Source organism: Pseudophryne corroboree, chromosome 4, assembly GCF_028390025.1.
Source record: "Pseudophryne corroboree isolate aPseCor3 chromosome 4, aPseCor3.hap2, whole genome shotgun sequence".
NCBI classification, from domain to species: Eukaryota; Metazoa; Chordata; class Amphibia; order Anura; family Myobatrachidae; genus Pseudophryne; species Pseudophryne corroboree.
In genome coordinates this window covers 16,140,730-16,153,122 of record NC_086447.1, presented here as the reverse complement: position 1 = coordinate 16,153,122, position 12,393 = coordinate 16,140,730, and the positions used below count along the sequence as shown (strand labels likewise).

At 36.7% G+C, this 12,393-nt stretch overlaps 6 non-coding genes across 6 annotated transcripts; 5 read left to right on the top strand and 1 right to left on the bottom strand.

Annotated features, from left to right (window-relative positions):
• Window positions 1-70: 70 nt before the first annotated feature.
• On the top strand, window positions 71-144 carry TRNAN-GUU (transfer RNA asparagine (anticodon GUU)). The gene has a single exon. It is a non-coding gene; the product is annotated as a tRNA-Asn (tRNA).
• Window positions 145-1,203: 1,059 nt separating this feature from the next.
• On the top strand, window positions 1,204-1,277 carry TRNAN-GUU (transfer RNA asparagine (anticodon GUU)). Its single transcript has one exon. It is a non-coding gene; the product is annotated as a tRNA-Asn (tRNA).
• Window positions 1,278-4,429: 3,152 nt separating this feature from the next.
• TRNAM-CAU (transfer RNA methionine (anticodon CAU)) lies at window positions 4,430-4,501 on the bottom strand. The gene has a single exon. It is a non-coding gene; the product is annotated as a tRNA-Met (tRNA).
• Window positions 4,502-4,687: 186 nt separating this feature from the next.
• Window positions 4,688-4,761, top strand: TRNAN-GUU (transfer RNA asparagine (anticodon GUU)). The gene has a single exon. It is a non-coding gene; the product is annotated as a tRNA-Asn (tRNA).
• Window positions 4,762-5,820: 1,059 nt separating this feature from the next.
• TRNAN-GUU (transfer RNA asparagine (anticodon GUU)) lies at window positions 5,821-5,894 on the top strand. The gene has a single exon. It is a non-coding gene; the product is annotated as a tRNA-Asn (tRNA).
• A 4,595-nt stretch (window positions 5,895-10,489) lies between these two features.
• On the top strand, window positions 10,490-10,563 carry TRNAN-GUU (transfer RNA asparagine (anticodon GUU)). Its single transcript has one exon. It is a non-coding gene; the product is annotated as a tRNA-Asn (tRNA).
• The last annotated feature ends 1,830 nt before the right edge of the window (window positions 10,564-12,393 follow it).

The following is a 12,393-nucleotide window of genomic DNA, read 5'->3' as shown; positions in this document are numbered from 1 at the left end:
TTAACCTTTTTCTAGGAAACTTTCTAGATGAATGGTTTTTAGCCTTTGTCAGTACATGCTTTTGCAAGTTGTCTCTGTGGCGCAATCGGTTAGCGCATTCGGCTGTTAACCGAAAGGTTGGTGGTTCAATCCCACCCGGGGACGTAATTGACTAAGTCAAAATTTCAAACCACCTTTTATGGTGTAAGGTACCTGGCCTTCTCTGATGCAATCAGAGTCAGATTTGATTAAGTCATTTTATAAAAAACAGGAAGCACAATTTAGCATTGGGGTTGCAGAGAAAAAAAAATATGCAGGCAGAGAAATCCAATTGAGTGATTAATCAGCTCTCCATTTTATGGCTTTATTTTTATGCTAACACATTTGCTCTCTGAAAAGTGTCCACAAAGCCAAGTCTCTGATTAACACCTTTGTAGGAATGGTTTTTCACCTATTACTGATTAAAACTTGCTTCATTGGAAAGGCAGCAAGATGCATCCTCATTACAATGTCCACTGAAATAATACAGGTTGACACCAGGAAACATAAACCTCACTGCATCCTTGCTGCTTTCTCAAGTGGGAATCTGTTTAATGTGAAAACCAGGTGATATCTAATCAGCACACAGGTAAAAGTTAAGAAAATCTTTCTTTAAGGGTGAAGATGTTTCTCACAAAATCGTTGCCCCAATGCATCATTGAAATTCAAGATGGAAAGATGATTTTGAAATATCAATTGTACATTTTGCATTGCTCTTCTGGTGACAATGTAGCTTGTTTTTGTCAATTACCATTTCAGTAATAGGGTAAAGAAAATTAAGTGGATTTCTGAAAGAAAACAATGCTGTCAATATACTATTAAAACAAATTAAAATGTTAAAAGTTATTGTACTTTAAGTAAAAATAAAAGAGTCAAAATATCAATTCCAGTTTGGAAGAATTTAATTAACAAAAAAATAAGTGCACATAGCAGAGGATGGTTTCAATCCACCGACCTCAGGGTTATGGGCCCAGCACGCTTCCGCTGCGCCACTCTGCTGCTTATGTAAGTGCCAGAGATCCTGAAGTACTCACTCATCATGTGAAAGTACCAATGTGTTTCTTCGTTGGTCAATGGAAGAAAAATCTTGCAAAACTCTCCAGATTATTGCCTTTTTAACCTTTTTCTAGGAAACTTTCTAGATGAATGCTTTTTAGCCTTTGTCAATACATGCTTTTGCAAGCTGTCTCTGTGGCGCAATCGGTTAGCGCATTCGGCTGTTAACCGAAAGGTTGGTGGTTCAATCCCACCCGGGGACGTAATTGACCTTGTGATCAAATTTTGGTGATCTTTAAGTAGACAAGTCAAAATTTCAAACCACCTCTTATAGTGTAGGGTACCTGGCCTTCTCTGATGCAATCAGAGTCAGATTTGATTAAGTCATTTTATAAAAAACAGGAAGCACAATTTAGCATGGGGTTGCAGAGAAAAAAAATTATGCAGGCAGAGAAATCCAATTGAGTGATTAATCAGCTCTCCATTTTATGGCTTTATTTTTATGCTAACACATTTGCTCTCTGAAAAGTGTCCACAAAGCCAAGTCTCTGATTAACACCTTTGTAGGAATGGTTTTTCACCTATTACTGATTAAAACTTGCTTCATTGGAAAGGCAGCAAGATGCATCCTCATTACAATGTCCACTGAAATAATACAGGTTGACACCAGGAAACATAAACCTCACTGCATCCTTGCTGCTTTCTCAAGTGGGAATCTGTTTAATGTGAAAACCAGGTGATATCTAATCAGCACACAGGTAAGAAGTTAAGAAAATCTTTCTTTAAAGGTGAAGATGTTTCTCACAAAATCGTTGCCCCAATGCATCATTGAAATTCAAGATGGAAAGATGATTTTGAAATATCAATTGTACATTTTGCATTGCTCTTCTGGTGACAATGTAGCTTGTTTTTGTCAATTACCATTTCAGTAATAGGGTAAAGAAAATTAAGTGGATTTCTGAAAGAAAACAATGCTGTCAATATACTATTAAAACAAATTAAAATGTTAAAAGTTATTGTACTTTAAGTAAAAATAAAAGAGTCAAAATATCAATTCCAGTTTTGGAAGAATTTAATTAACAAAAAAATAAGTGCACATAGCAAAGGATGGTTTCGATCCACCGACCTCTGGGTTATGGGCCCAGCACACTTCCGCTGCACCACTCTGCTGCTCATGTAAGTGTCAGAGATCCTGAAGTACTCACTCATCATGTGAAAGTACCAATGTGTTTCTTCGTTGGTCAATGGAAGAAAAATCTTGCAAAACTCTCCAGATTATTGCCTTTTTAACCTTTTTCTAGGAAACTTTCTAGATGAATGCTTTTTAGCCTTTGTTAGTACATGCTTTTGCAAGTTGTCTCTGTGGTGCAATCGGTTAGCGCATGCGGCTGTTAACCGAAAGGCTGGTGGTTCAATACCACCCTGGGACGTAATTGACCTTGTGATCAAATTTTGCTGATCTTTAAGTAGACAAGTCAAAATTTCAAACCACCTCTTATAGTGTAGGGTACCTGGCCTTCTCTGATGCAATCAGAGTCAGATTTGATTAAGTCATTTTATAAAAAACAGGAAGCACAATTTAGCATGGGGTTGCAGAGAAAAAAAATTATGCAGGCAGAGAAATCCAATTGAGTGATTAATCAGCTCTCCATTTTATGGATTTATTTTTATGCTAACACATTTGCTCTCTGAAAAGTGTCCACAAAGCCAAGTCTCTGATTAACACCTTTGTAGGAATGGTTTTTCACCTATTACTGATTAAAACTTGCTTCATTGGAAAGGCAGCAAGATGCATCCTCATTACAATGTCCACTGAAATAATACAGGTTGACACCAGGAAACATAAACCTCACTGCATCCTTGCTGCTTTCTCAAGTGGGAATCTGTTTAATGTGAAAACCAGGTGATATCTATTCAGCACACAGGTAAGAAGTTAAGAAAATCTTTCTTTAAAGGTGAAGATGTTTCTCACAAAATCGTTGCCCCAATGCATCATTGAAATTCAAGCTGGAAAGATGATTTTGAAATATCAATTGTACATTTTGCATTGCTCTTCTGGTGACAATGTAGCTTGTTTTTGTCAATTACCATTTCAGTAATAGGGTAAAGAAAATTAAGTGGATTTCTGAAAGAAAACAATGCTGTCAATATACTATTAAAACAAATTAAAATGTTAAAAGTTATTGTACTTTAAGTAAAAATAAAAGAGTCAAAATATCAATTCCAGTTTTGGAAGAATTTAATTAACAAAAAAATAAGTGCACATAGCAGAGGATGGTTTCGATCCACCGACCTCTGGGTTATGGGCCCAGCACGCTTCTGCTGCACCACTCTGCTGCTCATGTAAGTGTCAGAGATCCTGAAGTACTCACTCATCATGTGAAAGTACCAATGTGTTTCTTCGTTGGTCAATGTAAGAAAAATCTTGCAAAACTCTCCAGATTATTGCCTTTTTAACCTTTTTCTAGGAAACTTTCTAGATGAATGCTTTTTAGCCATTATTAGTACATGCTTTTGCAAGTTGTCTCTGTTGTGCAATCGGTTAGCGCATGCGGCTGTTAACCGAAAGGCTGGTGGTTCAATACCACCCAGGGACGTAATTGACCTTGTGATCAAATTTTGCTGAACTTTAAGTAGACAAGTCAAAATTTTAAACCACCTCTTATAGTGTAGGGTACCTGGCCTTCTCTGATGCAATCAGAGTCAGATTTGATTAAGTCATTTTATAAAAAACAGGAAGCACAATTTAGCATGGGGTTGCAGAGAAAAAAAATTATGCAGGCAGAGAAATCCAATTGAGTGATTAATCAGCTCTCCATTTTATGGCTTTATTTTTATGCTAACACATTTGCTCTCTGAAAAGTGTCCACAAAGCCAAGTCTCTGATTAACACCTTTGTAGGAATGGTTTTTCACCTATTACTGATTAAAACTTGCTTCATTGGAAAGGCAGCAAGATGCATCCTCATTACAATGTCCACTGAAATAATACAGGTTGACACCAGGAAACATAAACCTCACTGCATCCTTGCTGCTTTCTCAAGTGGGAATCTGTTTAATGTGAAAACCAGGTGATATCTAATCAGCACACAGGTAAAAGTTAAGAAAATCTTTCTTTAAGGGTGAAGATGTTTCTCACAAAATCGTTGCCCCAATGCATCATTGAAATTCAAGATGGAAAGATGATTTTGAAATATCAATTGTACATTTTGCATTGCTCTTCTGGTGACAATGTAGCTTGTTTTTGTCAATTACCATTTCAGTAATAGGGTAAAGAAAATTAAGTGGATTTCTGAAAGAAAACAATGCTGTCAATATACTATTAAAACAAATTAAAATGTTAAAAGTTATTGTACTTTAAGTAAAAATAAAAGAGTCAAAATATCAATTCCAGTTTTGGAAGAATTTAATTAACATAGCAAAGGATGGTTTCGATCCACCGACCTCTGGGTTATGGGCCCAGCACGCTTCCACTGCGCCACTCTGCTGCTCATGTAAGTGTCAGAGATCCTGAAGAACTCACTCATCATGTGAAAGTACCAATGTGTTTCTTCGTTGGTCAATGGAAGAAAAATCTTGCAAAACTCTCCAGATTATTGCCTTTTTAACCTTTTTCTAGGAAACTTTCTAGATGAATGGTTTTTAGCCTTTGTCAGTACATGCTTTTGCAAGTTGTCTCTGTGGCGCAATCGGTTAGCGCATTCGGCTGTTAACCGAAAGGTTGGTGGTTCAATCCCACCCGGGGACGTAATTGACTAAGTCAAAATTTCAAACCACCTTTTATGGTGTAAGGTACCTGGCCTTCTCTGATGCAATCAGAGTCAGATTTGATTAAGTCATTTTATAAAAAACAGGAAGCACAATTTAGCATTGGGGTTGCAGAGAAAAAAAAATATGCAGGCAGAGAAATCCAATTGAGTGATTAATCAGCTCTCCATTTTATGGCTTTATTTTTATGCTAACACATTTGCTCTCTGAAAAGTGTCCACAAAGCCAAGTCTCTGATTAACACCTTTGTAGGAATGGTTTTTCACCTATTACTGATTAAAACTTGCTTCATTGGAAAGGCAGCAAGATGCATCCTCATTACAATGTCCACTGAAATAATACAGGTTGACACCAGGAAACATAAACCTCACTGCATCCTTGCTGCTTTCTCAAGTGGGAATCTGTTTAATGTGAAAACCAGGTGATATCTAATCAGCACACAGGTAAAAGTTAAGAAAATCTTTCTTTAAGGGTGAAGATGTTTCTCACAAAATCGTTGCCCCAATGCATCATTGAAATTCAAGATGGAAAGATGATTTTGAAATATCAATTGTACATTTTGCATTGCTCTTCTGGTGACAATGTAGCTTGTTTTTGTCAATTACCATTTCAGTAATAGGGTAAAGAAAATTAAGTGGATTTCTGAAAGAAAACAATGCTGTCAATATACTATTAAAACAAATTAAAATGTTAAAAGTTATTGTACTTTAAGTAAAAATAAAAGAGTCAAAATATCAATTCCAGTTTGGAAGAATTTAATTAACAAAAAAATAAGTGCACATAGCAGAGGATGGTTTCAATCCACCGACCTCAGGGTTATGGGCCCAGCACGCTTCCGCTGCGCCACTCTGCTGCTCATGTAAGTGCCAGAGATCCTGAAGTACTCACTCATCATGTGAAAGTACCAATGTGTTTCTTCGTTGGTCAATGGAAGAAAAATCTTGCAAAACTCTCCAGATTATTGCCTTTTTAACCTTTTTCTAGGAAACTTTCTAGATGAATGCTTTTTAGCCTTTGTCAATACATGCTTTTGCAAGCTGTCTCTGTGGCGCAATCGGTTAGCGCATTCGGCTGTTAACCGAAAGGTTGGTGGTTCAATCCCACCCGGGGACGTAATTGACCTTGTGATCAAATTTTGGTGATCTTTAAGTAGACAAGTCAAAATTTCAAACCACCTCTTATAGTGTAGGGTACCTGGCCTTCTCTGATGCAATCAGAGTCAGATTTGATTAAGTCATTTTATAAAAAACAGGAAGCACAATTTAGCATGGGGTTGCAGAGAAAAAAAATTATGCAGGCAGAGAAATCCAATTGAGTGATTAATCAGCTCTCCATTTTATGGCTTTATTTTTATGCTAACACATTTGCTCTCTGAAAAGTGTCCACAAAGCCAAGTCTCTGATTAACACCTTTGTAGGAATGGTTTTTCACCTATTACTGATTAAAACTTGCTTCATTGGAAAGGCAGCAAGATGCATCCTCATTACAATGTCCACTGAAATAATACAGGTTGACACCAGGAAACATAAACCTCACTGCATCCTTGCTGCTTTCTCAAGTGGGAATCTGTTTAATGTGAAAACCAGGTGATATCTAATCAGCACACAGGTAAGAAGTTAAGAAAATCTTTCTTTAAAGGTGAAGATGTTTCTCACAAAATCGTTGCCCCAATGCATCATTGAAATTCAAGATGGAAAGATGATTTTGAAATATCAATTGTACATTTTGCATTGCTCTTCTGGTGACAATGTAGCTTGTTTTTGTCAATTACCATTTCAGTAATAGGGTAAAGAAAATTAAGTGGATTTCTGAAAGAAAACAATGCTGTCAATATACTATTAAAACAAATTAAAATGTTAAAAGTTATTGTACTTTAAGTAAAAATAAAAGAGTCAAAATATCAATTCCAGTTTTGGAAGAATTTAATTAACAAAAAAATAAGTGCACATAGCAAAGGATGGTTTCGATCCACCGACCTCTGGGTTATGGGCCCAGCACACTTCCGCTGCACCACTCTGCTGCTCATGTAAGTGTCAGAGATCCTGAAGTACTCACTCATCATGTGAAAGTACCAATGTGTTTCTTCGTTGGTCAATGGAAGAAAAATCTTGCAAAACTCTCCAGATTATTGCCTTTTTAACCTTTTTCTAGGAAACTTTCTAGATGAATGCTTTTTAGCCTTTGTTAGTACATGCTTTTGCAAGTTGTCTCTGTGGTGCAATCGGTTAGCGCATGCGGCTGTTAACCGAAAGGCTGGTGGTTCAATACCACCCTGGGACGTAATTGACCTTGTGATCAAATTTTGCTGATCTTTAAGTAGACAAGTCAAAATTTCAAACCACCTCTTATAGTGTAGGGTACCTGGCCTTCTCTGATGCAATCAGAGTCAGATTTGATTAAGTCATTTTATAAAAAACAGGAAGCACAATTTAGCATGGGGTTGCAGAGAAAAAAAATTATGCAGGCAGAGAAATCCAATTGAGTGATTAATCAGCTCTCCATTTTATGGATTTATTTTTATGCTAACACATTTGCTCTCTGAAAAGTGTCCACAAAGCCAAGTCTCTGATTAACACCTTTGTAGGAATGGTTTTTCACCTATTACTGATTAAAACTTGCTTCATTGGAAAGGCAGCAAGATGCATCCTCATTACAATGTCCACTGAAATAATACAGGTTGACACCAGGAAACATAAACCTCACTGCATCCTTGCTGCTTTCTCAAGTGGGAATCTGTTTAATGTGAAAACCAGGTGATATCTATTCAGCACACAGGTAAGAAGTTAAGAAAATCTTTCTTTAAAGGTGAAGATGTTTCTCACAAAATCGTTGCCCCAATGCATCATTGAAATTCAAGCTGGAAAGATGATTTTGAAATATCAATTGTACATTTTGCATTGCTCTTCTGGTGACAATGTAGCTTGTTTTTGTCAATTACCATTTCAGTAATAGGGTAAAGAAAATTAAGTGGATTTCTGAAAGAAAACAATGCTGTCAATATACTATTAAAACAAATTAAAATGTTAAAAGTTATTGTACTTTAAGTAAAAATAAAAGAGTCAAAATATCAATTCCAGTTTTGGAAGAATTTAATTAACAAAAAAATAAGTGCACATAGCAGAGGATGGTTTCGATCCACCGACCTCTGGGTTATGGGCCCAGCACGCTTCTGCTGCACCACTCTGCTGCTCATGTAAGTGTCAGAGATCCTGAAGTACTCACTCATCATGTGAAAGTACCAATGTGTTTCTTCGTTGGTCAATGTAAGAAAAATCTTGCAAAACTCTCCAGATTATTGCCTTTTTAACCTTTTTCTAGGAAACTTTCTAGATGAATGCTTTTTAGCCATTATTAGTACATGCTTTTGCAAGTTGTCTCTGTTGTGCAATCGGTTAGCGCATGCGGCTGTTAACCGAAAGGCTGGTGGTTCAATACCACCCAGGGACGTAATTGACCTTGTGATCAAATTTTGCTGAACTTTAAGTAGACAAGTCAAAATTTTAAACCACCTCTTATAGTGTAGGGTACCTGGCCTTCTCTGATGCAATCAGAGTCAGATTTGATTAAGTCATTTTATAAAAAACAGGAAGCACAATTTAGCATGGGGTTGCAGAGAAAAAAAATTATGCAGGCAGAGAAATCCAATTGAGTGATTAATCAGCTCTCCATTTTATGGCTTTATTTTTATGCTAACACATTTGCTCTCTGAAAAGTGTCCACAAAGCCAAGTCTCTGATTAACACCTTTGTAGGAATGGTTTTTCACCTATTACTGATTAAAACTTGCTTCATTGGAAAGGCAGCAAGATGCATCCTCATTACAATGTCCACTGAAATAATACAGGTTGACACCAGGAAACATAAACCTCACTGCATCCTTGCTGCTTTCTCAAGTGGGAATCTGTTTAATGTGAAAACCAGGTGATATCTAATCAGCACACAGGTAAGAAGTTAAGAAAATCTTTCTTTAAAGGTGAAGATGTTTCTCACAAAATCGTTGCCCCAATGCATCATTGAAATTCAAGCTGGAAAGATGATTTTGAAATATCAATTGTACATTTTGCATTGCTCTTCTGGTGACAATGTAGCTTGTTTTTGTCAATTACCATTTCAGTAATAGGGTAAAGAAAATTAAGTGGATTTCTGAAAGAAAACAATGCTGTCAATATACTATTAAAACAAATTAAAATGTTAAAAGTTATTGTACTTTAAGTAAAAATAAAAGAGTCAAAATATCAATTCCAGTTTTGGAAGAATTTAATTAACAAAAAAATAAGTGCACATAGCAAAGGATGGTTTTGATCCACCGACCTCAGGGTTATGGGCCCAGCACGCTTCCGCTGCGCCACTCTGCTGCTCGTGTAAGTATCAGAGATCCTGAAGAACTCACTCATCATGTGAAAGTACCAATGTGTTTCTTCGTTGGTCAATGGAAGAAAAATCTTGCAAAACTCTCCAGATTATTGCCTTTTTAACCTTTTTCTAGGAAACTTTCTAGATGAATGCTTTTTAGCCTTTGTCAGTACATGCTTTTGCAAGCTGTCTCTGTGGCGCAATCGGTTAGCGCATTCGTCTGTTAACCGAAAGGTTGGTGGTTCAATCCCACCCGGGGACGTAATTGACCTTGTGATCAAATTTTGGTGATCTTTAAGTAGACAAGTCAAAATTTCAAACCACCTTTTATGGTGTAAGGTACCTGGCCTTCTCTGATGCAATCAGAGTCAGATTTGATTAAGTCATTTTATAAAAAACAGGAAGCACAATTTAGCATTGGGGTTGCAGAGAAAAAAAATTATGCAGGCAGAGAAATCCAATTGAGTGATTAATCAGCTCTCCATTTTATGGCTTTATTTTTATGCTAACACATTTGCTCTCTGAAAAGTGTCCACAAAGCCAAGTCTCTGATTAACACCTTTGTAGGAATGGTTTTTCACCTATTACAGATTAAAACTTGCTTCATTGGAAAGGCAGCAAGATGCATCCTCATTACAATGTCCACTGAAATAATACAGGTTGACACCAGGAAACATAAACCTCACTGCATCCTTGCTGCTTTCTCAAGTGGGAATCTGTTTAATGTGAAAACCAGGTGATATCTAATCAGCACACAGGTAAGAAGTTAAGAAAATCTTTCTTTAAAGGTGAAGATGTTTCTCACAAAATCGTTGCCCCAATGCATCATTGAAATTCAAGCTGGAAAGATGATTTTGAAATATCAATTGTACATTTTGCATTGCTCTTCTGGTGACAATGTAGCTTGTTTTTGTCAATTACCATTTCAGTAATAGGGTAAAGAAAATTAAGTGGATTTCTGAAAGAAAACAATGCTGTCAATATACTATTAAAACAAATTAAAATGTTAAAAGTTATTGTACTTTAAGTAAAAATAAAAGAGTCAAAATATCAATTCCAGTTTTGGAAGAATTTAATTAACAAAAAAATAAGTGCACATAGCAAAGGATGGTTTCGATCCACCGACCTCTGGGTTATGGGCCCAGCACGCTTCCGCTGCGCCACTCTGCTGCTCATGTAAGTGTCAGAGATCCTGAAGAACTCACTCATCATGTGAAAGTACCAATGTGTTTCTTCGTTGGTCAATGGAAGAAAAATCTTGCAAAAATCTCCAGATTATTGCCTTTTTAACCTTTTTCTAGGAAACTTTCTAGATGAATGCTTTTTAGCCTTTGTCAGTACATGCTTTTGCAAGCTGTCTCTGTGGCGCAATCGGTTAGCGCATTCGGCTGTTAACTGAAAGGTTGGTGGTTCAATCCCACCCGGGGACGTAATTGACCTTGTGATCAAATTTTGCTGATCTTTAAGTAGACAAGTCAAAATTTCAAACCACCTTTTATGGTGTAAGGTACCTGGCCTTCTCTGATGCAATCAGAGTCAGATTTGATTAAGTCATTTTATAAAAAACAGGAAGCACAATTTAGCATTGGGGTTGCAGAGAAAAAAAAATATGCAGGCAGAGAAATCCAATTGAGTGATTAATCAGCTCTCCATTTTATGGCTTTATTTTTATGCTAACACATTTGCTCTCTGAAAAGTGTCCACAAAGCCAAGTCTCTGATTAACACCTTTGTAGGAATGGTTTTTCACCTATTACTGATTAAAACTTGCTTCATTGGAAAGGCAGCAAGATGCATCCTCATTACAATGTCCACTGAAATAATGCAGGTTGACACCAGGAAACATAAACCTCACTGCATCCTTGCTGCTTTCTCATGTGGGAATCTGTTTAATGTGAAAACCAGGTGATATCTAATCAGCACACAGGTAAGAAGTTAAGAAAATCTTTCTTTAAGGGTGAAGATGTTTCTCACAAAATCGTTGCCCCAATGCATCATTGAAATTCAAGCTGGAAAGATGATTTTGAAATATCAATTGTACATTTTGCATTGCTCTTCTGGTGACAATGTAGCTTGTTTTTGTCAATTACCATTTCAGTAATAGGGTAAAGAAAATTAAGTGGATTTCTGAAAGAAAACAATGCTGTCAATATACTATTAAAACAAATTAAAATGTTAAAAGTTATTGTACTTTAAGTAAAAATAAAAGAGTCAAAATATCAATTCCAGTTTTGGAAGAATTTAATTAACAAAAAAATAAGTGCACATAGCAAAGGATGGTTTCGATCCACCGACCTCTGGGTTATGGGCCCAGCACGCTTCCGCTGCGCCACTCTGCTGCTCATGTAGGTGTCAGAGATCCTGAAGAACTCACTCATCATGTGAAAGTACCAATGTGTTTCTTCGTTGGTCAATGGAAGAAAAATCTTGCAAAACTCTCCAGATTATTGCCTTTTTAACCTTTTTCTAGGAAACTTTCTAGATGAATGCTTTTTAGCCTTTGTCAGTACATGCTTTTGCAAGCTGTCTCTGGCGCAATCGGTTAGCGCATTCGGCTGTTAACCGAAAGGTTGGTGGTTCAATCCCACCCGGGGACGTAATTGACCTTGTGATCAAATTTTGGTGATCTTTAAGTAGACAAGTCAAAATTTCAAACCACCTTTTATGGTGTAAGGTACCTGGCCTTCTCTGATGCAATCAGAGTCAGATTTGATTAAGTCATTTTATAAAAAACAGGAAGCACAATTTAGCATTGGGGTTGCAGAGAAAAAAAAATATGCAGGCAGAGAAATCCAATTGAGTGATTAATCAGCTCTCCATTTTATGGCTTTATTTTTATGCTAACACATTTGCTCTCTGAAAAGTGTCCACAAAGCCAAGTCTCTGATTAACACCTTTGTAGGAATGGTTTTTCACCTATTACTGATTAAAACTTGCTTCATTGGAAAGGCAGCAAGATGCATCCTCATTACAATGTCCACTGAAATAATACAGGTTGACACCAGGAAACATAAACCTCACTGCATCCTTGCTGCTTTCTCAAGTGGGAATCTGTTTTATGTGAAAACCAGGTGATATCTAATCAGCACACAGGTAAGAAGTTAAGAAAATCTTTCTTTAAGGGTGAAGATGTTTCTCACAAAATCGTTGCCCCAATGCATCATTGAAATTCAAGCTGGAAAGATGATTTTGAAATATCAATTGTACATTTTGCATTGCTCTTCTGGTGACAATGTAGCTTGTTTTTGTCAATTACCATTT